This window comes from Rattus norvegicus, chromosome 10, assembly GCF_036323735.1.
Source record: "Rattus norvegicus strain BN/NHsdMcwi chromosome 10, GRCr8, whole genome shotgun sequence".
Classification (NCBI taxonomy): Eukaryota; Metazoa; Chordata; class Mammalia; order Rodentia; family Muridae; genus Rattus; species Rattus norvegicus.
In genome coordinates this window covers 12,378,546-12,403,611 of record NC_086028.1, presented here as the reverse complement: position 1 = coordinate 12,403,611, position 25,066 = coordinate 12,378,546, and the positions used below count along the sequence as shown (strand labels likewise).

The following is a 25,066-nucleotide window of genomic DNA, read 5'->3' as shown; positions in this document are numbered from 1 at the left end:
CTGTCTTTATCAACAACAGCAAAAAGAAAACCAAAGGAAATAAATTGAAAACACAAAATATTTTCTCCCCATTGTTTGTTTAGTTGTTTGTTTTTTATTAATTTTTATTGGAGTTTTTAATTTACATTTCAAATATTATCCCCATCCCTACTCCCCCTTCTGCTATGAGTGTGTTCAACCACTGAACCAGACAAAATTTCTGGCATCCCTGCCCTGACATTCCCGTACACTTGGTGGGGGTGGGAGGACCTTGACAGGACCAAGGGATTCCCCTTCCATTGGTACCCAACAAGGCCATCCTCTGCTACATATACAGATAGACCCATGGGTCTGTCCATGTGTACTCTTTGGATGGTGGGTTAGTCCCAGGGAGCTCTGATTGGTTGGTATAGTTTTTCTTATGGGGCTGCAAGTCCCTTCAGCTCTTTAAATCCTTTCTCTAACTCCCCAATTGGGACCCTGTTCTCATTTCAGTGGTTGGCTGCAAGTATTCACCTCTGTATTTCTCATTTGTCAGGCTCTGGCAGAAACTCTCAGGAGACAACTATATCAGGCTCTGGTCAGCATGCACTTTTTGGCATCAGCAATATTGTCTTGGTTTGGTGGCTATATGTATATGGGCTGGATCCCCAGGGGGGGCAGTCTCTGAATAGCCTTGCCTTTGGTCTCTGCTCCAAACTTTGTCTCTATATCTCCTCCAATGAATATTTCTATTCCTCCTTTTAAGAAGGACCTAAGCATATGCACTTTGTTGCCCTCATTTTTGAGCTTCATGTGGTCTGTGGATTGTATCTTGGGTAGGCTGAGCTTTTAGGCTAATATCCACCTATCAGTGAGGACATCCCATGTATGTTTTTGTGATTAGGTTACCTCAGTCAGAATGATATTTTCTACTTCCACCCATCTGCCTATGAATTTCACGAAGTCATTATTTTTTTTTTTATTAACTTGAGTATTTCTTATATACATTTCGAGTGTTATTCCCTTTCCCGGTTTCCGGGCAAACATCCCCCTCCCCCCTCCCCTTCCTTATGGGTGTTCCCCTCCCAACCCTCCCCCCATTGCCGCCCTCCCCCCATAGACTAGTTCACTGTGGGTTCAGTCTTAGCAGGACCCAGGGCTTCCCCTTCCACTGGTGCTCTTACTAGGATATTCATTGCTACCTATGGGGTCAGAGTCCAGGGTCAGTCCATGTATAGTCTTTAGGTAGTGGCTTAGTCCCTGGAAGCTCTGGTTGCTTGGCATTGTTGTACTTTTGGGGTCTCGAGCCCCTTCAAGCTCTTCCAGTTCTTTCTCTGATTCCTTCAACAGGGGACCTATTCTCAGTTCAGTGGTTTGCTGCTGGCATTCGCCTCTGTATTTGCTGTATTCTGGCTGTGTCTCTCAGGAGCGATCTACATCCGGCTCCTGTCGGTCTGCACTTCTTTGCTTCATCCATCTTGTCTAATTGGGTGGCTGTATATGTATGGGCCACATGTGGGGCAGGCTCTGAATGGGTGTTCCTTCAGTCTCTGTTTTAATCTTTGCCTCTCCCTTCCCTGCCAAGGGTATTCTTTTTCCTCATTTAAAGAAGGAGTGAAGCATTCACATTTTGATCATCCGTCTTGAGTTTCGTTTGTTCTAGGGATCTAGGGTAATTCAAGCATTTGGGCTAATAGCTACTTATCAATGAGTGCATACCATGTATGTCTTTCTGTGATTGGGTTAGCTCACTCAGTATGATATTTTCCAGTTACAACCATTTGCCTACGAATTTCATGAACTCGTTGTTTTTGATAGCTGAGTAATATTCCATTGTGTAGATGTACCACATTTTCTGTATCCATTCCTCTGTTGAAGGGCATCTGGGTTCTTTCCAGCTTCTGGCTATTATAAATAAGGCTGCGATGAACATAGTGGAGCACGTGTCTCTTTTATATGTTGAGGCGTCTTTTGGGTATATGCCCAAGAGAGGTATAGCTGGATCATCAGGCAGTTCAATGTCCAATTTTCTGAGGAACCTCCAGACTGATTTCCAGAATGGTTTTACCAGTCTGCAATCCCACCAACAATGGAGGAGTGTTCCTCTTTCTCCACATCCTCGCCAGCATCTGCTGTCACCTGAGTTTTTGATCTTAGCCAATCGCACTGGTGTGAGGTGAAATCTCAGGGTTGTTTTGATTTGCATTTCCCTTATGACTAAAGATGTTGAACATTTCTTTAGGTGTTTCTCAGCCATTCGGCATTCCTCAGCTGTGAATTCTTTGTTTAGCTCTGAACCCCATTTTTTAATAGGGTTATTTGTTTCCCTGCAGTCTAACTTCTTGAGTTCTTTGTATATTTTGGAAATAAGGCCTCTATCTGTTGTAGGATTGGTAAAGATCTTTTCCCAATCTGTTGGTTGCCGTTTTGTCCTAACCACAGTGTCCTTTGCCTTACAGAAGCTTTGCAGTTTTATGAGATCCCATTTGTCGATTCTTGATCTTAGAGCATAAGCCATTGGTGTTTTGTTCAGGAAATTTTTTCCAGTGCCCATGTGTTCCAGATGCTTCCCTAGTTTTTCTTCTATTAGTTTGAGTGTGTCTGGTTTGATGTGGAGGTCCTTGATCCACTTGGACTTAAGCTTTGTACAGGGTGATAAGGATGGATCGATCTGCATTCTTCTACATGTTGCCCTCCAGTTGAACCAGCACCATTTGCTGAAAATACTATCTTTTTTCCATTGGATGGTTTTGGCTCCTTTGTCAAAAATCAAGTGACCATAGGTGTGTGGGTTCATTTCTGGGTCTTCAATTCTATTCCATTGGTCTATCTGTCTGTCTCTGTACCAATACCATGCAGTTTTTATCACTATTGCTCTGTAATACTGCTTGAGTTCAGGGATAGTGATTCCCCCTGAAGTCCTTTTATTGTTGAGGATAGCTTTAGCTATCCTGGGTTTTTTGTTATTCCAGATGAATTTGCAAATTGTTCTGTCTAACTCTTTGAAGAATTGGATTGGTATTTTGATGGGGATTGCATTGAATCTGTAGATTGCTTTTGGTAAAATGGCCATTTTTACCATATTAATCCTGCCAATCCATGAGCATGGGAGATCTTTCCATCTTCTGAGGTCTTCTTCAATTTCTTTCCTCAGTGTCTTGAAGTTCTTATTTTACAGATCTTTTACTTGCTTGGTTAAAGTCACACCGAGGTACTTTATATTATTTGGGTCTATTATGAAGGGTGTCGTTTCCCTAATTTCTTTCTCGGCTTGTTTCTCTTTTGTATAGAGGAAGGCAACTGATTTATTTGAGTTAATTTTATACCCAGCCACTTTGCTGAAGTTGTTTATCAGCTTTAGTAGTTCTCTGGTGGAACCTTTGGGATCACTTAAATATACTATCATGTCATCTGCAAATAGTGATATTTTGACCTCTTCTTTTCCGATCTGTATCCCTTTGATCTCCTTTTGTTGTCTGATTGCTCTGGCTAGAACTTCAAGAACTATATTGAATAGGTAGGGAGAGAGTGGGCAGCCTTGTCTAGTCCCTGATTTTAGTGGGATTGCTTCAAGTTTCTCTCCATTTAGTTTAATGTTAGCAACTGGTTTGCTGTATATGGCTTTTACTATGTTTAGGTATGGGCCTTGAATTCCTATACTTTCCAGGACTTTTATCATGAAGGGGTGTTGAATTTTGTCAAATGCTTTCTCAGCATCTAATGAAATGATCATGTGGTTCTGTTCTTTCAGTTTGTTTATATAATGGATCACGTTGATGGTTTTCCGTATATTAAACCATCCCTGCATGCCTGGGATGAAGCCTACTTGATCATGGTGGATGATTGTTTTGATGTGCTCTTGAATTCGGTTTGCCAGAATTTTATTGAGTATTTTTGCGTCGATATTCATAAGGGAAATTGGTCTGAAGTTCTCTTTCTTTGTTGTGTCTTTGTGTGGTTTAGGTATAAGAGTAATTGTGGCTTCATAGAAGGAATTCGGTAGGGCTCCATCTGTTTCAATTTTGTGGAATAGTTTGGATAATATTGGTATGAGGTCTTCTATGAAGGTTTGATAGAATTCTGCACTAAACCCGTCTGGACCTGGGCTCTTTTTGGTTGGGAGACCTTTAATGACTGCTTCTATTTCCTTAGGAGTTATGGGGTTGTTTAACTGGTTTATCTGTTCCTGATTTAACTTCGATACCTGGTATCTGTCTAGGAGATTGTCCATTTCCTGAAGATTTTCAAATTTTGTTGAATATAGGTTTTTATAGTAAGATCTGATGATTTTTTGAATTTCCTCCGAATCTGTAGTTATGTCTCCCTTTTCATTTCTGATTTTGTTAATTTGGACACACTCTCTGTGTCCTCTCGTTAGTCTGGCTAAGGGTTTATCTATCTTGTTGATTTTCTCAAAGAACCAACTTTTGGTTCTGTTGATTCTTTCTATGGTCCTTTTTGTTTCTACTTGGTTGATTTCAGCTCTGAGTTTGATTATTTCCTGCCTTCTACTCCTCCTGGGTATATTTGCTTCTTTTTGTTCTAGAGCTTTTAGGTGTGCTGTCAAGCTGCTGACATATGCTCTTTCCTGTTTCTTTCTGCAGGCACTCAGCGCTATGAGTTTTCCTCTTAGCACAGCTTTCATTGTGTCCCATAAGTTTGAGTATGTTGTATCTTCATTTTCATTAAATTCTAAAAAGTTTTTAATTTCTTTCTTTATTTCTTCCTTGACCAGGTTATCATTGAGTAGAGCATTGTTCAATTTCCACGTATATGTGGGCATTCTTCCCTTATTGTTATTGAAGACCAGTTTTAGGCCGTGGTGGTCCGATAGCACGCATGGGATTATTTCTATCTTTCTGTACCTGTTGAGGCCCGTTTTTTGACCAATTATATGGTCAATTTTGGAGAAAGTACCATGAGGAGCTGAGAAGAAGGTATATCCTTTTGCTTTAGGATAGAATGTTCTATAAATATCCGTTAAGTCCATTTGGCTCATGACTTCTCTTAGTCTGTCTACATCACTGTTTAATTTCTGTTTCCATGATCTGTCCATTGATGAGAGTGGGGTGTTGAAATCTCCCACTATTATTGTGTGAGGTCCAATGTGTGTTTTGAGCTTTAGTAAGGTTTCTTTTACATATGTAGGTGCCCTTGTATTTGGGGCATAGATATTTAGGATTGAGAGTTCATCTTGGTTGATTTTTCCTTTGATGAATATGAAGTGTCCTTCCTTATCTTTTTTGATGACTTTTAGTTGGAAATTGATTTTATTTGATATTAGAATGGCTACTCCAGCTTGCTTCTTCTGACCATTTGCTTGGAAAGTTGTTTTCCAGCCTTTCACTCTGAGGTAGTGTCTGTCTTTGTCTCTGAGGTGTGTTTCCTGTAGGCAGCAGAATGCAGGGTCCTCGTTGCGTATCCAGTTTGTTAATCTATGTCTTTTTATTGGGGAGTTGAGGCCATTGATATTGAGAGATATTAAGGAATAGTGATTATTGCTTCCCGTTATATTCATATTTGATGTGAGGTTATGTTTGTGTGCTTTCATTCTCTTTGTTTTGTTGCCAAGACGATTAGTTTCTTGCTTCTTCTAGGGTATAGCTTGCCTCCTTATGTTGGGCTTTACCATTTATTATCCTTTGTAGTGCTGGATTTGTAGAAAGATATTGTGTAAATTTGGTTTTGTCATGGAATATCTTGGTTTCTCCATCAATGTTAATTGAGAGTTTTGCTGGATACAGTAATCTGGGCTGGCATTTGTGTTCTCTTAGGGTCTGTATGACATCAGTCCAGGATCTTCTGGCCTTCATAGTTTCTGGCGAGAAGTCTGGTGTGATTCTGATAGGTCTCCCTTTATATGTTACTTGACCTTTTTCCCTTACTGCTTTTAATATTCTTTCTTTATTTTGTGCGTTTGGTGTTTTGACAATTATGTGACGGGAGGTGTTTCTTTTCTGGTCCAATCTATTTGGAGTTCTGTAGGCTTCCTGTATGTCTATGGGTATCTCTTTTTTTAGGTTAGGGAAGTTTTCTTCTATGATTTTGTTGAAGATATTTACTGGTCCTTTGAGCTGGGAGTCTTCATTCTCTTCTATACCTATTATCCTTAGGTTTGATCTTCTCATTGAGTCCTGGATTTCCTGTATGTTTTGGACCAGTAGCTTTTTCCGCTTTACATTATCTTTGACAGTTGAGTCAATGATTTCTATGGAATCTTCTGCTCCTGAGATTCTCTCTTCCATCTCTTGTATTCTGTTGGTGAAGCTTGTATCTACAGCTCCTTGTCTCTTCTTTTGGTTTTCTATATCCAGGGTTGTTTCCATGTGTTCTTTCTTGATTGCTTCTATTTCCATTTTTAATTCCTTCAACTGTTTGATTGTGTTTTCCTGGAATTCTTTCAGGGATTTTTGCGATTCCTCTCTGTAGGCTTTTACTTGTTTTTTAATGTTTTCCTGTGCTTCCCTAAGTGTGTTCAGGTCTTTCCTGAAGTCCTCCAGCATCATGATCAAATATGATTTTGAAACTAGATCTTGCTTTTCTGGTGTGTTTGGATATTCCATGTTTGTTTTGGTGGGAGAATTGGGCTCCGATGATGGCATGTAGTCTTGGTTTCTGTTGCTTGGGTTCCTGCGCTTGCCTCTCGCCATCAGATTATCTCTAGTGTTACTTTGTTCTGCTATTTCTGACAGTGGCTAGACTGTCCTATAAGCCTGTGTGTCAGGAGTGCTGTAGACCTGTTTTCCTCTCTTTCAGTCAGTTATGGGGACAGAGTGTTCTGCTTTCGTGCGTGTAGTTTTTCCTCTCTACAGGTCTTCAGCTGTTCCTGTGGGCCTGTGTCTTGAGTTCACCAGGCAGCTTTCTTGCAGCAGAAAATTTGGTCTTACCTGTGGTCCCGAGGCTCAGGTTTGCTCGTGGGGTGCTGTCCAGGGGCTCTCTGCAGCGGCAGCAACCAGGAAGACCTGTGCCGCCACTTCCGGGAGCTTCAGTGCACCAGGGTTCCAGATGGTCTTTGGCTTTTTCCTCTGGCGTCCGAGATGTGTGTGCAGGGAGCAGTCTCTTCTGGTTTCCCAGGCTTGTCTGCCTCTCTGAAGGTTTAGCTCTCCCTCCCACGGGATTTGGGTGCAGAGAACTGTTTATCCGGTCTGTTTCCTTCAGGGTCCGGCGGTGTCTGTGGCAGGGGTCCTGCCGCTCCTGGGCCCTCCCCCACGGGAGCCCAGAGGCCTTATACAGTTTCCTCTTGGGCCAGGGATGTGGGCAGGGGTGAGCAGTGTTGGTGGTCTCTTCCGCTCTGCAGCCTCAGGAGTGCCCACCTGACCAGGCGGTTGGGTCTCTCTCTCACCGGGTCTGGGAGCAGAGAGCTGCTGCGGGCCGGGATCCGCGGGTGTGGGACTTCCTGTAAACACAGAACGTGCCCGGTTCTAGAGAAATTCTGCTTCCGTGTGTCCCAAGCTCACCAGGCAGCTTTCTTGCAGCAGAAAATTTGGTCTTACCTGTGGTCCCGAGGCTCAAATTCTCTCGTGGGGTGCTGCCCAGGGGCTCTCTGCAGCGGCAGCAACCAGGAAGACCTGTGCCGCCCCTTCCGGGAGCTTCAGTGCACCAGGGTTCCAGATGGTCTTTGGCTTTTTCCTCTGGCGTCCGAGATGTGTGTGCAGGGAGCAGTCTCTTCTGGTTTCCCAGGCCTGTCTGCCTCTCTGAAGGTTTAGCTCTCCCTCCCACGGGATTTGGGTGCAGAGAACTGTTTATCCGGTCTGTTTCCTTCAGGGTCCGGCGGTGTCTCTGGCGCAGGGATCCTGCCACTCCTGGGCCCTCCCCTACGGGAACCCAGAGGCCTTATACAGTTGCCTCTTGGGCCAGGGATGTGGGCAGGGGTGGGCAGTGTTGGTGGTCTCCTCCGCTCTGCAGCTTCAGGAGTGCCCACCTGATCAGGCGGTTGGGTCTCTCTCTCACCGGGTCTGGGAGCAGAGAGCTGCTGCGGGCCGGGATCCGCGGGTGTGGGACTTCCGGTAAACACAGAACGTGCCCGGTTCTAGAGAAATTCTGCTTCCGTGTGTCCCAAGCTCACCAGGCAGCTTTCTTGCAGCAGAAAATTTGGTCTTACCTGTGGTCCCGAGGCTCAAGTTCTCTCGTGGGGTGCTGCCCAGGGGCTCTCTGCAGCGGCAGCAACCAGGAAGACCTGTGCCGCCCCTTCCGGGAGCTTCAGTGCACCAGGGTTCCAGATGGTCTTTGGCTTTTTCCTCTGGCGTCCGAGATGTGTGTGCAGGGAGCAGTCTCTTCTGGTTTCCCAGACCTGTCTGCCTCTCTGAAGGTTTAGCTCTCCCTCCCACGGGATTTGGGTGCAGAGAACTGTTTATCCGGTCTGTTTCCTTCAGGGTCCGGCGGTGTCTGTGGCAGGGGTCCTGCCGCTCCTGGGCCCTCCCCCACGGGAGCCCAGAGGCCTTATACAGTTTCCTCTTGGGCCAGGGATGTGGGCAGGGGTGAGCAGTGTTGGTGGTCTCTTCCGCTCTGCAGCCTCAGGAGTGCCCACCTGACCAGGCGGTTGGGTCTCTCTCTCACCGGGTCTGGGAGCAGAGAGCTGCTGCGGGCCGGGATCCGCGGGTGTGGGACTTCCTGTAAACACAGAACGTGCCCGGTTCTAGAGAAATTCTGCTTCCGTGTGTCCCAAGCTCACCAGGCAGCTTTCTTGCAGCAGAAAATTTGGTCTTACCTGTGGTCCCGAGGCTCAAATTCTCTCGTGGGGTGCTGCCCAGGGGCTCTCTGCAGCGGCAGCAACCAGGAAGACCTGTGCCGCCCCTTCCGGGAGCTTCAGTGCACCAGGGTTCCAGATGGTCTTTGGCTTTTTCCTCTGGCGTCCGAGATGTGTGTGCAGGGAGCAGTCTCTTCTGGTTTCCCAGGCCTGTCTGCCTCTCTGAAGGTTTAGCTCTCCCTCCCACGGGATTTGGGTGCAGAGAACTGTTTATCCGGTCTGTTTCCTTCAGGGTCCGGCGGTGTCTGTGGCAGGGGTCCTGCCGCTCCTGGGCCCTCCCCCACGGGAGCCCAGAGGCCTTATACAGTTTCCTCTTGGGCCAGGGATGTGGGCAGGGGTGAGCAGTGTTGGTGGTCTCTTCCGCTCTGCAGCCTCAGGAGTGCCCACCTGACCAGGCGGTTGGGTCTCTCTCTCACCGGGTCTGGGAGCAGAGAGCTGCTGCGGGCCGGGATCCGCGGGTGTCGAAGTCATTATTTTTAATGGCTGAGTAGTACTCCCTTGTGCAAATGTACCACATTTTCTGTATCCATTGCTCTGTTGTACCTCCTCATCTTTTATTTTCAGCAGATTAAATATGACTCCTGACTGTGTTTGCCATGGAAATGAAAATCTAATTATATTAACTGAGCCTCCTATATTCATAGATCATTTTTAAATGAGTTTACAGTCAGTATTTTTTCATACATCATCTTTCCTTTCTCTCGCCTAAGAATCCTTAATGTATGTATTTGCGGCATTGTCTATGCATGACCCTGTATTCATTTTTTCCTGCTTCTATTTCCTTTTCTTCAACTTCCAAAATGTCTATATGACTATTTGAAATTTTTCCCATTATTTATTGATCTATTCAAATTTGTAGAGTGCATTTAGTAAACAGCTTATATCCATTGTTTACTTTCCAATTCAGAATTTTCACTTGAGGGGTTGGGGATTTAGCTCAGTGGTAGAGCGCTTGCCTAGCAAGCACAAGGCCCTGGGTTCGGTCCCCAGGTCCAAAAAAAAAGAAAAAGAAAAAAAAAGAATTTCCACTTGACTTTTTTCCATAATTTTTGGCTCCTTATTCCCTATTTGATTTGACATTGTTTTCATATTTTTTTTACCTCTTCGATATTGTTTGTCTTTCCATCTGCCAACATTTAAACAGTGGCTTCTTGGGAATATCCTTGCTAAAGATGGCCTTCTGCTCTTGCCACAAGGCATATCTCTTGCTAGTTTTTCTGCTGTAAGGTCATACATATTTGTGCATAATTGCCTGTTTCTTTGCAATCTTTCATTTTGTTGTCAAAAACTGGATATTTTTGGAATATATCATTGCATATCGAGGTTCTGGTTCCCCTTGCTGTGTTTGCTCTTGTTTATCATTGGCTGGGTTATTTTATGCAGTCTATTTCCCTGACACTGTGAATCCTCGGATGAGGATCCTCACGTAAAACAAGTTTCAGTCACCCTGTCATCAGCCTGGCATGGCCCAAAAGTTAGTAAAACTCTCTTCCACTTTGTTGACCACAGGAGCTGATAAACTCTAGTATGTTACACCACAATGACTTACTATGTTGATAGAAATAAAGTGCACTTAAGCATCTGATCTAGAATGAAGGCTCAGAGGTAAGAGCAGTGATCGCTTTTTCAAAGGACCTTGGTTTTATACCCAGTACCTACATTGCCAGTCACAACCATCAGGAAAACAATATCCAAGAGATCTGACATCCTCTTCTGATCTCCATGGGCAAGAGACATGCATGTGATGCACATACATGCATGTAAGACACACACTCACAGAAGGGTCTGTGATACCTCTTCATGACCACAAGGCCAGCAAAGCAACAATCCAAGGAAGATTTTTTTTTCTTTTTCTATTATTGGATACTTTATGTATTTACATTTCAAATGTTATCCCTCTTTCTCCGTTCCCCTTTCAGGTCTCCACACTTCTCTCTGCTTCTATGAAGATGTACTCATTCCCATCCACCCCCTGCAACCCACCCACTCCTACCTCAACAGTACCCTACATTGGGGAAATGAGACTTTATAGGAGCAAGGGCTTCTCTTCCTATTGATGCCATTCAATGCCATCCTCTGCTCCATATGCTGCTGGAGCCGTGGGTCCCTCCATGTGTACTAATTGGTTAGTGGTTCAGTCCCTGGAACATCTGAGGGATCCGGTTGGTTGATATTGTTGTTCTTTCTATGGGGTTGCAACTCCCTTAAGTTCCTTCAGTCTTTTTTCTTACTCCTCCTTTGGGGTCCTTGTGCTCAGTCTGATGGTTAGCTGCAAGCCATATCTGTATCAGTAAGTCTCTGGCAGAACATCTCAGAAGACAGCTATATCAATCAGGTTCCTGTCATCATTCACTTCTTGGCATGCACAACAGTATCTGGGTTCAGTGAATGCATAGGAGTTGGATCCCCAGGTGGGGCAGTCTCTGGATCTTCAGACCCTGCTCCAAAATTTCTCCCATCTAAGAAGCATCTATTTTGCCCATCAGTATTTTGTTCCCCCATCTAAGAAGGACTGAAGCATCTACATTTTGGTCTACCTTCTTCTTAAGCTTCATCTGGTCTTTACATTGCATTCCCAGTTTTTTGGGCTAATACTCACTTATCAGTGAATGCATATCATGTGTGCTCTTTATGACTGGATTACCTCACTTAGGATGATAATTTTTATTTCAATCTATGTACCTAAAAATTTCATAAAGTCATTGTTTTTAATAGATGAGTATTCCTCCATTGTGTAAATGCACCATTCTTTCTGTATCCATTCCTCTGTTGAAGGATATAAGGGTTCTTTCCATCCTCTGGCTATTATAAGTAAGGCTGCTATGAACATAGTGGAGCATATGCCCATGTTTTATGTTGGAGCATCCTTTGGGTTATGCCCAGGAGTGGTGTAGCTGGGTCCTCAGGTAGTATGATGTCCAATTTTCTGAGGAACAACCAGCATGATTTCCAGAGTGTTTGTACCAGCCTGCAATCCCACCAGTAATGGGGGAGTGTTTTTCACAGCCTCATCAGCATCTGCTCTCACCTGAGTTCTTGATCTTAGCATTCTGACTGGTGTGAGGTGGAATCTCAAGGTTGTTTTGATTTGCATTTCCCTGATGACTAAGGATGTTGAACATTTCTTTAGATGCTTCTCAGCCATTCAATAGTCTACATTTGAGAATTCTTTGTTAAGTTCTCTACCCCATTTTTAACTAGGATCATTTTCTCCTCCAGAGGCTAACTTCTCGAGTTCTTTCTATATTAGATATTAGCCCTCTATTGAACATAGAATTGTTAAAGATCTTTTCCCAATCTGTTGGTTGATGTTCTGTCCTATTGACAGTGTCCTGTGCCTTACAAAAGGTTTACAGTTTTATGAAGTCCCATTGGTTGATTCTTGATTTTAGAGCATAGGCCATTGGTGTTCTGTTCAGGAAAATTTCCCCTGTGCCTATGTGTTTGGGGCTTTTCCCAACTTTCTCTTCTATTAGTTTCAGTGTATCTGGTTTTATGTAGAGATTTTCGATCCACTTGAACTTGAGCTTTGTAAAAGGAGATAAGAAAGGGATGATTTGTATTTTTCTACATGTTGACCTCCAGTTGAACCAGCACCATTTGTTGAAAATGTTATCTTTTTTTCCACTGAAAGTTTTAAGCTCATTTGTCAAAGATCACGTGACTGTACGTGTTTGGGCTAATATTCATTTATCAGTGAGTGCATATCATGTGTGCTCTTTATGACTGGGTTACCTCACTTAGGATGATATTTTTTATTTCAATCTATGTACCTAAGAATTCATTTCTGGGTCTTCAATTCTGTTTCATTAATCTGATCTAACTGCCTGTCTCTGTACCAATACCATATAGTTTTTATCACTATTGCTTTGTAATACTGTTTGAGGTCAGGGATAGTGATTCCCCCAGAATTTCTTTTATTGTTGAATATAGTTTTTGCTATCCTGGGTTTTTTTTTTTGTTATTCCAAATGAATTTGCAAATTGCTCTTTCTATCTCTATGAAGAATTGAGTTAGAACTTTCATGGCAATTGCATTGAATCTGTGGATTGCTTTTGGCAAGATGGCCATTTTTACTATATTAATCCTGCCAATCCATGAGCATGGGAGATCTTTCCATTTTATGAGATCATCCTTGATTTCTTTCATCAGACACTTGAATTTCTTGTCATATAGATCTTTCCCATGCTTGGTTAGAATCAAACAAGGTATTTTATATTATTTCTGGCTATCTTGAAGGGTGTCATTTCCCAAGTTTCATTGTCAGCCTCTTTATGCTGTGAGTAGAGGAAGGCTACTGGTTGTTTGAGTTGATTTTATATCCAGTCACTTTGCTGAAATTGTTTATCAGGTTTAGGAGTCTCTGGTGAAATTTTGGGGTCACTTGAGTATACTATCATATCATCTGCAAATAGTGATATTTTTCAGTAATTCCTTTCTAATTTGTACTGCTTTGACCTCTTTTAGTTGTCTAATTGCTCTGGCTAGGACTTCAAGTACTTTATTGAATAGGTGGGAAGAAAGTAGGCAGCCTGGTCTAGTCCCTGATTTTAGTAGGATTGCTTCGACTTTCTCTCCATTTAGTTTGATGCTGACTACAGGATTGATGTATATTGCTTTTACTGTATTTCGGTATGTGCCTGGAATTCCTGATCATTCCAAGACGTTTCACATGAATGGGTGTTGAATTTTGTCAAATTTTTGTCATGGTCTAATGAGATGAGTATGTGTTTTTTTTAGTTTGTTTATATAGTGGATTACGTTGATGGATTTCCACATGTTGAACCATCTCTGCGTCCCTGGGAGGAAGCCTACTTGATCATGGCGAATGATTGTTTTGATCAAGGAGTATATTTTAGACATATTTCAGAAAGTAAATTTGAAAACGTTTCCTGGGAGTAACTAACTCAATGCCATGTGCATAACAAAGCCTCAGACATGACTGAATGGAAAGTACATGTGACATCTTCCATAAAGATGGGATCCGTAGATTAACTGAGGAAGCAGGTTAAAGAAGAGGCTGGTGCTATAGATTGAGACAAGTTCAAGATAAGGATCTGTGTGACAACTCTGGCCACACAGGGAGTCAATACTATTAGCCACCTCCTTTCTCATCTTTCTGGAAGGAAAATACCTTATAGGTTTCTCCTTGTGAAGAGACAACCCTGTAAGTTTAACTTTTGTGGCTCGCTTAGGCTTATATGTGAGCACAAGGACGTCCTACACACTTATACAAATAAAAGTTTTTAAAAAATTAAAATTCCATTAAGATTGATAGCATCTTTACAAAAAGTAGTTTCTGCCGTCATTCTTGCTATTTGTTCTAACTCTGGAAAATTCTCCAAAGTGGTGTGTGTGTGTGTGTGTGTGTGTGTGTGTGTGTGTGTGTGTGTGTGTTTATGCATGTGTCTGCACGCATGTGCACGTGCATGTGGGTGTGGGTGTGTGACCCAGGCTGACTTTGGCCTCTAGATCATCCTTGCTCAGTCTTCCTGATGAGAATTACACAAACAGGCGTTGGACAATGTCACTCAGCCTATAAACTTATTCTTAAGGAGGTCATGAGGCTATCTTTTGCTTCATCCTCAGATCTGATATTCCTTTTCTTTAAATTTTATTAATCAATGAATAGCTATGTTGTGAAAGCACATGTGTGTGGGTGCAATGTCCATGCATTTATATTTGTGTGCTCCTATATATGCACACAAGTGGGGTCCATGCTTGTGCACATACATGTAGAACACAGAGATTGGGGCCATGTATCCTCTGATCTCTTTCCACAGTCTACGGACACAGGCTCTATCACTGGACCCAAAGCTTGCTAACTCAGCTGGTTTACCTAGCCCCTTTCAGCCAGCATATCTTCTCTGACTCTTGCACTTGGATTACGGGCTGGCTGCCATACTTGTTTGGTATATTGGGTGTTCTGGGATATAAACTGTGTCTTTAAGGCTACAAAGAATGGACTTTACCCACTGAGCCACCATCCAAGTTTGCTAAAGTAATACTTTTTTCGTTGTTTTCTTAAGAGAGAGTCATTGTGTTGCCAGACTGCCTTCAAATTCACAGGGACCCACTTTCTTCTGTTTTCCAAGTGCTGGGAATAAAAGCATGGACCTCCATGACCAACAAAAGTACTGATTTTAAACTAAGAACTTTATTGTAGACAATTTGAAATATATGTTAAGAACAGACAGCATAGACATTCAAGCACATACATGCAAGAATTAAATAAAACCTGGTATAATTTCATCTATGCCCTTAAACTCTATTTTCCTTTTTTTTTAATTTCTTTGGTCCTGTGGGTGGAAATGGACCCTGGTCCCTGTGCAAGAGCAACCAGTCCTCTAAACCATCTCTCCAGCTTCTAATATCTCTTTCCTTTGTGCTGATTTTGTTTTTATGAGGCTGGGTCTGGTATGGTAGATAAGGCTAGCCTGGAACATGACAGCAATCTAGTTCCCTCGGACTTCAGTGTGTCTGGATGAGAGGTGTAAGCCAGCACATGCTATCATTTTTATCAACTACTTCCCAGGCTGAACTGAGAGAGAATTGGCTTCTACTGTTTGACACTGACTGGGAAGGAAGGCCTCATCTATCTTGTCATTAGAAGTGCCCCAAATCTTGAACTCAACCGCAAGTAGGACTTTCTCCAACTTCCTTCCACAACTCTTGTGTGTTTTCAGTTTTTGTTGTCATCTCTCAGAATTTTGCTTATTCATCTGTAAATCAAGTAGAAGTAGGTTGTAAGCTTCTGGAGGCACATGGACAGGATAATCACATTGAGGATGTACCCATGCTAGGTTTAGAAGTCCTGTCATGAATCGTCTCTGGGCAAGGGATGAGGAGTACAAAGGAAGCTGTTGGAGCTGCACTCAAGGGTCTATACATTTTCAGAACTGCACACATCACTGTGGGCTGGCAAGACACAATTCCCAAGGATGGAGGTTTCCTGCAGATGGGTATCCTTCAGGCATGGAGGACTACACACTCCCCAATCTACCTTTCTCTCACTGAACATTACACTGTGTATTTCACAGAATTGAACTAGACCCTGAAATGCTAGTTACTCCCAGGGCTACCTATGGGCAGATGAGCTAAAAGCCCTATGTGGTAAGTAATCAAATGTGAGGAAGACAGAACTTTCCCTCAGACAGTGCCACAACATCATGTTCTGTGCTGAGGGGAAGTAGAAGGGGAACAGATCCTTCAACCCTAAGGCTCAGATCAGTCTCAGGGAATTGTCTCTGGGACTTCACTCCACACAGACTGCTTCATCACCAAGTTCTGACTGTGAACTTACATGATATGTTCCACACTTGTTGGTCAAGAGGGACCAAGAGCAGGCTTGCACCACTACTTTCTGCTGGTCTTTAATGAGATACTCAGGGACTCTATCCCCAGTGGGACATCATATCTAATTCTCCCAGAACTCCTTCTGACACAGAGGTCTGGGACAGTGATCATCCACTCTTGAGCTCCTCAGAACCTAACCATATTCCCCTGATTTCCAGATCCTTAGAATAATGAACACAATTACTCAACACCTCCAAGGTAAAATAATAGAGCTCCCATGTTCTGATGTTTTCAGGGCATTAGAAATGCTGATGTTTCTTCTGCACCAAGTGCTGCTCACTCTCTCCCATAGAGGGGACAGCAGCAGGAGTCACAGTTCCACCAGTTGGAGCTTGAGATCACTAAAATAGCTGGCTGCTTCTCCTTTCCTTTGAGCTTCTAAGGAGTGGGAGGAAATTGGAAATGTTACCAGATACAGGTAAGAGTGACATGCATGAAAGGTTGTGTACTATATCCAATAAAACTAAAGGGGTCAATCTGGGGAACCAACACTATCTAAACTGGGATTTGTAAATGGAGTGTGTAGAAAATAGGAGTGAATCTTAATTCAGAAACCGTAATGCAGGATTAGTGTGAACCTGGTTGTAGCATCCAAACCTGAAGATGGCCTTCTGACCTCTGCATCTTCGTTCTGTAGCTGGGCTCAGACTCATGAGCAGCACCAACCAGTCCAGTGTCACTGAATTCCTCCTCCTGGGACTCTCCAGGCAGCCCCAGCAGCAGCAGCTCCTCTTCCTCCTCTTCCTCATCATGTACCTAGCCACTGTCCTGGGAAACCTGCTCATCATCCTGGCCATCAGCACAGACTCCCGCCTGCACACCCCCATGTACTTCTTCCTCAGCAACCTGTTCTTTGTGGATGTCTGCTTCTCCTCCACCACTGTCCCTAATGTACTAGCCAACCATATACTTGGGAGTCAGAAAATTTCTTTCTCTGGGTGTCTCACACAGCTGTATTTTCTCTGTGTGTTTGGTGACATGCACAATTTCCTGCTGGCTGTGATGGCCTATGACCAATTTGTGGCCATATGCCACCCTTTACGCTACACAACAAAGATGACCCATCAGGTCTGTGCCCTTCTTGTTATGGGGTCATGGGTGGTAGCCAACATGAATTGTCTGTTGCACATACTTCTCATGGCTCGACTCTTTTTCTGTGCAGACAATATCATCCCCCACTTCTTCTGTGATGTGGCTCCCCTCCTGAAACTCTCCTGCTCAGACACACATCTCAATGAGCTGATGATTCTTACAGAGGGAGCTGTGGTCATGGTCACCCCATTTGTCTGCACCCTCATCTCCTACATCCACATCACCTGTGTGCTGTCCTCAGAGTCTCATCCCCCAGGGGAGGATGGAAATCCTTCTCTACCTGTGGCTCCCACCTAGCTGTGGCCTGCCTCTTCTATGGCACCGTCATCACTGTGTATTTCAACCCCTCAACCTCTTACTCAGCTGGGAGGGATACGGCGCTGCAGTGATGTATACAGTGGTGACACCAATGCTGAACCCTTTCATCTACAGCCTGAGAAACAGGGACATGAAAGTGGCTTTAAGGAAAGTGCTCGCCATGAGATTTCCATCTAAGCAGTAATGTTGAAAGTGTTGCACATCACAGAGGGAGCTATTGTCTAAGAATTCTTCATGTTTTGTCAATTATCTGAAACTTAGCACTTACCTTTTGTAAGAAAAGCATCAATTATCTCTCCCAAATACAGAGCCCAGAATATGTAAACTTATACAATGATATCTGGGCATTTTATGGCATCTAACATTTAGCAGGAAATAGGTCGATTCAATTCAAATGATCTGTGCCTCCTACAGTTCTAGGTTTCAGACCTGTCAGTCCCTCTTCCCTTTTTCCTGTCTCTGTCAATGTCTGCTGGTGTTCCCAGGTAGCAACTCTTTTGTTCTTGTTTCCTGCTGTTGTTGTTCCTGCTGTTGTTTTTGTTTTGTTTTGTTTTGTTTTGTTTTGTTTTGTTTTGTTTTGTTTGAGACAGAGTCTTGCTATGCAGGTCTAGTTGTCCTGGATCTTTCACTTAGTAAAAAGTTTATTAGCTTTCAATTTCCATTTCATAGTAAAACTTAAAGTTAGTGCCTGTAACTTGGTTTTACTGATCTTGTGTATTTTTATTTCTAAGATTTTTTTCAATTGTAATGAAAATATTCATTCCTTTTATTTTTATCTTTTCATTTTTGTTTCTTTCTGTTTCACTCTGTCTCTCACTCTCCCTTCCAACCACCCTTCCTCCATCCACCCCTCCCTCTTACCCTCCTCCCTCTCCCTTTCTTCCCTCCTTTCTTTCTTTCACACCATTTTAACTTCTGCTTTCATATACTCTGATGTGTGGCCTTCCCTTGGACTGTGGTTGAGTTAAAGAGGCTACGTTCTTAGAGAAAACAGACTCTTCCTAGTGGCTAACACTTGCCAACAGCTCTATAGCTAGAGGCTAGCAGTGAGACTTCATTCCCACTTCCTCTGCTACTTCTGTGTAGCCTCTGCTTACACACATCTCATATATGTTGTCACACCACTGTGAGCCCATGTATGTACCTTGGCCTGGAAGACATCTACCACCTCTAGTTCTTACACGCTTTATGTTGAAAGTTGGTAGGACTTCTCAGATGTATGAATTATTGTTTTCAAAGAAATTGGGACATCTTCAGACATTATTTCTAAAAGCAATTCCCCCACTCCTTCCTTCCTTTCCCCATAGAATCTTGTCATGTGTCTGGCAGTACTTCCTGTCTTTGCCCTTTGTCTGTTGTCCTTGTCTCTTCCTTTCTCTCTGATCTCCAGCTTGTGCTAACACTTTCCCTGTCTTCTGCTTTGCTCACTCTTCCTTCTTCCAGTACAAGTCTGCTGAGGGCCTAATGAGCTGTTTCTTTTGATCAGGATCTTCTCATTCCCTAATCTCCACCTGATCCCTGCTTTTCTCACAATTCCTCTTCCTGAAGTCTCTGTTTAATCTGGCAATTTTGTCAAACTTTTGTTTAGTTTCATTTTACACTTGCTGGCTTGCTTGTTTCTTTACTGTGCATGTTTTCTGGTCAGTGAGCATGTCTGCCAGCTTTGTCTACATAGTGAGTTCCAGGACAGTGGGACTATGTAAAGACCCTGCTTCAGAAAGAGAAGGAGAGACAGAGACAGAGACAGAGTCAGAGATACAGAGACACAGAGACAGAGAAATAGAGACATAGAGACTTTGAAATATATATAATCAGTACTGATGCAGCAAATAGGGAAATTTTTATTTGATGCTACAGAAAAACTATTCTACTACCCATTTGAGTGTATGTTTATCTCCTCATGAACATGTGTGGCATACAATATTAAAGCAGGAAAATGGTTAATAAAAAGGGAAATGTCTTCCATAATCCCAACATAGAGCATGCCATTCATGCATTCTATATCCCTTTCTGTAATATTTATTTTACAAAAGAAGGTTCTAAAATACTGCAAGTTTTCATACTTCTATTTTTATTAATTTTAGGTAGTCCAACCCTTAGTAATTCTACTTATCCTTTGAACATGAAAAAATATAGTATGTTTTGAAATTTATTTTGAAAATTGTGTGGCGTTCAGCTGCGAAAGGTACCCTGATTCCTGATCCAGATAGGTCAAATCCCTGGAAACCTTAATAGGTACGGCAGGTGCATTCCCAGCTTCCCAGATCAAGACCTCACTGACTGCAGCCCCCCACAAAACCTTGCAGTGAAGTTTGAGACAGACCATTCATGTAGAGCAATGCCCCAAGCCCCTCTTCCACAGGTGAGTACATGACTACAGGTCACTTACGCCCAAGACAGAGAAGATGCAGAAGCAGGACCACACTACCAAATGTGTAGATGAGCTCTGCCCAAGCTCTAAGGCCAAACCAAAAGAAGTACCTGCTGTCAGACACTGTCCCATCCAAAAACTCTATTTAAGTACCGTGTTCAAAGTTAAAGGTGTGCAGGAATTATTCCACCGTCTGAAAACTTCTGTCATAAGAGCTGTAACACCACTGCTTGAGGGGAAGAGATCTGCTCTCCTGAACTTTGCCGGCACCCCTTGCCAGTTACTCAGTCCCCTACTGGCTCAGTCCAGCCAGAGCAACTGAAGCAAGAGCAGCAGAGAGTAGAATGACCAGCAGCTGAGGCAGCAGCAGAAGCAGTTCCTCTCCCTGCCTGAGTTCTCTCTCTACCTCACCCTAACCAAGGCACTTAGCTGGGTGAGAGATCACCGTGAAGAGTGCCCAGGCACCAGAGCCTTACAGAAAATGACTAAAGTCACAGACCTATACTGATGAGCACCAGGGGACTGGGAGAAGAGGATTACAAGTGTGTGGCCAGCCTAGATTATATTATGGATTCTGGGTCATAGGCTACATTATGAAATTCTGTCTCAATAAACAACATAAAACAAAAGAAAATTAATTTGAAACATGAAATGTTTTCTCCTCATCTTTTTTCCTTTTCTTTTGTTTTTTAAATAAGCCATTCCATTCATACACATCTAAAATTATATCCCACTCACTGGCTAACCCTCCACAAATCCCTGATCACACATCCACCATCTCCCCCTCCCCTGTGCCTCCATTAGGGTGCTCCCCTAACCACCTACCCTCTCCCAGCCCAGCACTCCAGGATCCCCCTATGCTGGGGCATCAAACCTCGACAGGAACAAGAGCCTCCCCTCCCATTGCTATCAGGCAAGGCCATCCTCTGCTACATATGCATCTGTAGACATGGATGTAGAGAGAATCAACATGGAAGCAGGTGTGAATGATCCTCGCTATGCATCTTTCCATAGATACAGGGTTTTATGACTTTTCTTAAGGGATGGATGTTTACAGGATTTTGTGCGGTTTAGATGGACAATTACATCTTATCAGTTGGATTAGAAGTTATTGTGTGGTCTCCTCTTTCATGTGGTGACTTAATTGAGTTCAAGAGAGTGTATGGTGGCAGGACACACTGAGCCCACCACAGAATTGGGATGTGTATGCCTGGCATGGTGGCAACCTGCCTTGGGAACTAGATAGGTAGAGAGATTGCTGCCAGGCTTAGAGAGTAGTCATCGGCAGTGTGATATGAGATTGAGCTTAGTGGGTGAGAAGCTTTGCTGACTGAGATGAAAATATCCCACAGATGACATGTGGCCCTACAGTGCCAGCTCTAGTGTGGGGTAAAAGAAACCTTTTTTAAAATTTTACTGCAACACATAGATCCCTCCCTGTACACTCCTTTGTTGGTTGTCTAGTCTCTGAATTCCCTGGGATGTCCAGACAGCCAATGTTGCAACCCCCTCTGCACCTCTAGTCATTCTGAAGCTCTGCCATAGAGTCCCTCAGCTCAGTCTGATGGTTAGCTCCAAGCATCTACATATGAATTGATCAGTTGCTGGCCAGACCTCCCAAAGAGCAGCCACACCAGGGTCCTGTCAGCAAGTGCATCTTGATCATAGCATCAGTGTAAGGTTTGATGTCTATAGACAGGATGGATCCCCAGGTGGGTCAGTCCCTTGATGGCCCTTCATTCAGACTCTGCTCATTTTTTGTCAATTTTCTTCCTTTGAACAGTAACATTTCTGATTAAAAACTTTGAAGTGGGTGGTGCCCTCATCGCTCCACACGGGACATTGCCTATCTGCTGGAGGTAGTCTCTACAGGTTCTATCTCCCCCTTCACTTAATAAATTTTGACTAATGACAACCCTTTGGGTTCTGGGAGCCTCTCACTTCCTTACGGGACCCTCCAGTGGCTATCCCCAGTTCCTCATCCCTTCCCCTGCTACATATTTGTATTTGATTTCCAGACCTTCTGTACCTCTCTTCCATCCCTTCCAGTACCTGATACTGCCCCCTTATTTCCTCCCTCTCCTCTCTCTGTCCCAGGTCCCCCTCTATCTCCACCTCCAGTGACGATACTGTTCCCCTCTAAAGATGGCATTGAAACATCCACATCCTGGTCTTCCTTTCTCCTAAGCTCCATATGGTCTATGGGCTGAATCATAGGCACTGTGAACTTTTGGAGTACTATCCACTTATCACTGAGTACATCCCATGTGTGTTCTTTTGTGACTGGTTTAAGTCACTCAAAATGATATTTTCTAGGTCCAAACATTGGCCTGTGAATTTCATGAAGTCATTATTTTTTAATAGCTGAGTAGTACTCCATTGTGTAAATGTACCACATTTTCTGTATCCATTCTTATGTTGAGTGACATCTGGGTTGTTTCCAGCATCTGGATATTTAAATATGACTGCTATGAACCTAGTGGAGCATGTGTCCTTGTTATATTTTGGAACATTTTTTTGGATAATGCTCAGTAATGATATAGCTGGTTCATCATATAGAAGTTTTTTCAAATTACTCAGAAACAGCCAGATTGATTTCCAAAGTCATTGTACCAACTTGAAGTACCACAAGCAATGAAGGAGTGTTCCTCTTTCTCCATATCCTCACCAGCATCTGCTGTCACCTGCATTTTTTGATCTTAGCCATTCTGACTGGTGTTGAGGTGGAATATCAGGTCTGTTTTGATTTGCATTTCCCTAATGACTAAGGATGTTGAATATTTTTTAGGTGCTTCTCAGCCATTCAATATTCCTCTGTTGAGAATTCTGTTTCACTCTGGACTTTACTTTTTAATAGGGTTATTTGCTTCTCTGGAGTCTAACTTTTAAATTCTTTGTATATTATGGTTTCCAGATGACTATCAGATATAGGGTTGTTTAAAAGCTTTTGCCGACACCCGCGGATCCCGGCCCGCAGCAGCTCTCTGCTCCCAGACCCGGTGAGAGAGAGACCCAACCGCCTGGTCAGGTGGGCACTCCTGAGGCTGCAGAGCAGAAGAGACCACCAACTCTGCTCACCCCTGCCCACATCCCTGGCCCAAGAGGAAACTGTATAAGGCCTCTGGGCGCCCGTGGGGGAGGGCCCAGGAGCGGCAGGATCCCTGCGCCAGAGACACCGCCGGAACCTGAAGGAAACAGACCGGATAAACAGTTCTCTGCACCCAAATCCCGTGGGAGGGTGAGCTAAACCTTCAGAGAGGCAGACAAGCCTGGGAAACCAGAAGAGACTGCTCCCTGCACACACATCTCGGACGCCAGAGGAAAAAGCCAAAGACCATCTGGAACCCTGGTGCACTGAAGCTCCCGGAAGGGGCGGCACAGGTCTTCCTGGTTGCTGCCGCTGCAGAGAGCCCGTGGGCAGCACCCCACGAGTGAACTTGAGCCTCAGGACCACAGGTAAGACCAAATTTTCTGCTGCAAGAAAGCTGCCTGGTGAACTCAAGACACAGGCCCACAGGAACAGATGAAAGACCTGTAGAGAGGAAAAACTACACGCCCAAAAGCAGAACACTCTGTCCCCATAACTGACTGAAAGAGAGGAAAACAGGTCTACAGCACTCCTGACACACAGGCTTATAGGACAGTCTAGCCACTGTCAGAAATAGCAGAACAAAGTAACCCTAGAGATAATCTGATGGCGAGAGGCAAGCGCAGGAACCCAAGCAACAGAAACCAAGACTACTTGGCACCATCAGAGCCCAATTCTCCCATCAAAACAAACATGGAATATCCAAACACACCAGAAAAGCAAGATCTATTTTCAAAATCATATTTGATCATGATGCTGGAGGACTTCAAGAAAGACATGAAGAACTCCCTTAGAGAACAAGTAGAAGCCTACAGAGAGGAATCGCAAAAATGCCTGAAAGAATCGCAAAAATCCCTGAAAGAATTCCAGGAAAACATAAATAAACAAGTAGAAGCCCATAGAGAGGAGACACAAAAATCCCTGAAAGAATTCCAGGAAAACATAAATAAACAAGTAGAAGCCCATAGAGAGGAGACACAAAAATCCCTGAAAGAATTCCAGGAAAACACAATCAAACAGTTGAAGGAATTAAAAATGGAAATAGAAGCAATCAAGAAAGAACACATGGAAACAACCCTGGATATAGAAAACCAAAAGAAGAGACAAGGAGCTGTAGATACAAGCTTCACCAACAGAATACAAGAGATGGAAGAGAGAATCTCAGGAGCAGAAGATTCCATAGAAATCATTGACTCAACTGTCAAAGATAATGTAAAGCGGAAAAAGCTACTGGTCCAAAACATACAGGAAATCCAGGACTCAATGAGAAGATCAAACCTAAGGATAATAGGTATAGAAGAGAGTGAAGACTCCCAGCTCAAAGGACCAGTAAATATCTTCAACAAAATCATAGAAGAAAACTTCCCTAACCTAAAAAAAGAGATACCCATAGAAATACAAGAAGCCTACAGAACTCCAAATAGATTGGACCAGAAAAGAAACACCTCCCGTCACATAATTGTCAAAACACCAAACACACAAAATAAAGAAAGAATATTAAAAGCAGTAAGGGAAAAAGGTCAAGTAACATATAAAGGGAGACCTATCAGAATCACACCAGACTTCTCGCCAGAAACTATGAAGGCCAGAAGATCCTGGACTGATGTCATACAGACCCTAAGAGAACACAAATGCCAGCCCAGGTTACTGTATCCAGCAAAACTCTCAATTAACATTGATGGAGAAACCAAGATATTCCATGACAAAACCAAATTTACACAATATCTTTCTACAAATCCAGCACTACAAAGGATAATAAATGGTAAAGCCCAACATAAGGAGGCAAGCTATACCCTAGAAGAAGCAAGAAACTAATTGTCTTGGCAACAAAACAAAGAGAATGAAAGCACACAAACATAACCTCACATCCAAATATGAATATAAAGGGAAGCAATAATCACTATTCCTTAATATCTCTCAATATCAATGGCCTCAACTCCCCAATAAAAAGACATAGATTAACAAACTGGATACGGAACGAGGACCCTGCATTCTGCTGCCTACAGGAAACACACCTCAGAGACAAAGACAGACATTACCTCAGAGTGAAAGGCTGGAAAACAACTTTCCAAGCAAATGGTCAGAAGAAGCAAGCTGGAGTAGCCATTCTAATATCAAATAAAATCAATTTCCA

At 43.3% G+C, this 25,066-nt stretch overlaps 1 pseudogene; it reads left to right on the top strand.

Moving 5' to 3' along the window:
* The first annotated feature begins 8,977 nt into the window (after positions 1–8,977).
* Positions 8,978–24,014, top strand: LOC134480652 (olfactory receptor 1361-like; annotated as a pseudogene).
* The last annotated feature ends 1,052 nt before the right edge of the window (positions 24,015–25,066 follow it).